The sequence below is a fragment of the Dermacentor albipictus genome, unplaced genomic scaffold (genome assembly GCF_038994185.2).
Source record: "Dermacentor albipictus isolate Rhodes 1998 colony unplaced genomic scaffold, USDA_Dalb.pri_finalv2 scaffold_21, whole genome shotgun sequence".
NCBI classification, from domain to species: Eukaryota; Metazoa; Arthropoda; class Arachnida; order Ixodida; family Ixodidae; genus Dermacentor; species Dermacentor albipictus.
In genome coordinates, this window is record NW_027225575.1 from 180,687 (window position 1) to 183,688 (window position 3,002).

Consider the following 3,002-nt stretch of genomic DNA (forward strand, 5'->3'; position numbering starts at 1 on the left):
GTTATCGTGACCGACTCACTATCTGTATGCACAGCACTAACTGCATCATTAAATTCAGCAATTCAAAGAACATTTCGTTCGATGATACCTCCGTACTTACGAAAAGTATGTTAGCTTTGGGTAGCGGCACATCGTGGGTTGCACTTGAATGAAATGGCAGATTCACTCGCACGAGCATCCCTTAACGGTCTTATCATATCTGTTTTTGCCGACATCAGCTTATGTCACCGCGGCAAGGTACAGAAATTTCGCTATAACTCAAAATTCTGCAATATCCATGCTAACACCATGTTCTGAATTCCACCATCTTGGCTTCCCATGGAATATTAATTGGTGTCCTTCAAGACAATTGGAAGTATCTTTTACTAAATTGAGATGCCGTATACCTCCTCTAAATTTTTACTTACACAGGTCTGGTCTCGCGATGTCCCCTCTATGTTCTTATTGCAGTGCACCTGAAACTATTGAACATTATTTTCTCTCATGCCGCCGCTTTCTAAGACAAAGAAGAATATTAGAATACTCATTTACCAAACTTGGCCTATCACTAACCTCGACAAACATTCTTTCTTTTGGGGCAACTTCACTGGGAACCAGCCACAGGGATGCTTTTCTTGCTGTTTACGATTTTATTAGAGAGACAAAAAGAGTACCTTGCTGATTTTCGACAATTATCCATAGTTTCTATTACCTAATTTCTTTCCGTTAACTTATTTTATCAAAATTCTTACCAATACTTTCATTGCAATTCTAAATTACAGTTCTATCGTTCCACGCTCCACTATTCAAATCTAGTTTCTCTATACTTCTAACCTTACGGAAAACCGCCTGCTTCTTGGCCAATCCCCCATAGTGGGTACGCGCCACTGTCTGGGACACAAAACAAGACAAGACAAGACAGCGATCTCGGCGCTGATGTGGCCGTTCGGTCAGTCGACCCATGGTGGACGCTGAGCCGCAGCCGCAGCGTTGTCACCGCCTTCAGTAGTGTTGCCGCCAGCAAGGCTACTGCCTGCAAGCACCTACCGGCTGCAGCCATGAACAGAAGAAGGGGCCGAGCGTCGTCGCGGCGCCTTGCCGCTGCCGCGTCCGATGAGGTACGCCCGGAGCTATCCAGCCCAGTGGCACTTCCCCACCTGCCGAATCCGCCTCCGCAGATCGAGGTCCACGCACCCGTGGCCGAGAGCTGGTGCTACACTCACGTGAGAGTGATTAGGTTTTCCTACATGTGGACTATCAAGAACTTCAGTTTTTGTCAGGAAGAGACCGAAGAACCGCTGAAAAGCTCTACATTTTCTGCCGGAGCCAACGACAAGCTGAAGTGGCGCCTAGAGCTGTACCCTAAAGGCCTGGACGAGGCGAACAAGGACTACCTGTCCCTGTTCTTGTCATTAGTATCTGGCACCAAGAGTGAAGTTCGTGCCAAGTTCAAGTTTTCCATCGTGAACGCAAAGCAGGAAATGGTCCAGGTCATAGAGTCTAAAAAGGCGCACGCCTTTCTTCCTGGCAAAAACTGGGGCTACTCGGACATTATTAAAAGAGACTTGCTCAACGAGGCCACTGGACTCCTTCCAAACGACAAGCTTACCATCTTCTGCGAGGTATGCGTTCTTGCTAATACCGTGAACATCTCCGGACAGAACAGCGTCATGCAGTTCAAGGTCCCCGAATGCCAAATGTCCAACGACTTTGGGCACCTCTTTGAGAGCCGCAAGTTTAGCGATGTCATCATTAGCGTCAATGGCCGGGAATTGTATGCACACAAAGCCATCCTCGCGGCTCGCTCTCCGGTATTTGCGGCCATGTTTGAGCACGAGATGGAAGAGAAGAAGCAGAGTCGAGTGGAGATCACAGACATGGACCATCAGGTGCTGCGTGAAATGCTGCGTTTCATCTACACTGGCCAAGCACCCAACCTTGACAGCATGGCTGATGATCTTCTGGTTGCCGCTGCCAAGTACGCCCTAGAACGGCTAAAGGTCATGTGTGAGGAGGCCCTAGCGTCAAGTATATCTGTTGATACAGCTGCGCACGTGCTCAGTCTGGCTGACATGCACGGTGCTGAGCAGCTCAAAGCACGTGCCATTGATTTCATCAACGCCAGACATGCCACGCGTGTTGCAGAGACTGCGGGCTGGAAGAACATCATCCACAGGCAGCCGCACTTGGTCGCAGAGGCCTTCCAGGCGCTGGCCACCCAGCAGGTACCGGCCATAGAGCCACCCCACAAGCGCTTCAAGCAGTCCTAGGTACAAACTACAGAAACTGTGCCGTGTGCTGGAGCAAAATGCTATTTAGCATTTTTACTGACTTTTTTTTCGCACAGGCCTATTTGATAGCCTGGTCGTCGTAAGGACCCACATGGTCACCTTGTAAACTCTGTCTTGGAAGGGGGGTGGGGGTGATATAAAATTCTTCTCAACTCTGCCATATATCATTTCGCTTGAACAAAAAAGCTGTGGCTTAGCAGTTAGAATGCTCGGCTTGAAACCTTGATATCGTGACACCACTTATACAAGGTTTTTTATGCGAAGCATATTAACGTAGGTTCGGGCCTTCGCGCGACGCCCGGCGGTGGCCACCATTGACCCTGAAGTGGGGTCACGTGACGTGACGTCACGTGGTGACGTTACACAGGCTGCAGATGAGGCCTCATATCGCGCCGTCGGTCGCCTCCCGGCGGTGGCCACCATTGACCTTCAAGTGACCTTCAAGTAGGTCACCTGACATGAGTCACGTGATGACGTCACACCGACTGCAGATGGGGCCTCATATCGCGCCGTCGAACGCCTCCCGGCGGTGGCCACCATTGACCCTGAAGTGAGATCGAATGATGTGACGTCACGTGATGACGTCACACCGGCTGCAGATGGGGCCTCATATCGCGCCGTCGGACGTCGCCCGGCGGAGGCCTCCACGCTTCGCTTCGCGCCGTCGCGCGCGATGCGGCGGCGTCGCCACCATCGCTGCATCACGTGATATGTGACGTCACGCCAGGGATG

General features: G+C 50.9%; 1 pseudogene; it reads left to right on the forward strand.

The window, feature by feature from the left end:
* The first annotated feature begins 894 nt into the window (after positions 1–894).
* On the forward strand, positions 895–2,428 carry LOC139052340 (speckle-type POZ protein pseudogene; annotated as a pseudogene).
* The last annotated feature ends 574 nt before the right edge of the window (positions 2,429–3,002 follow it).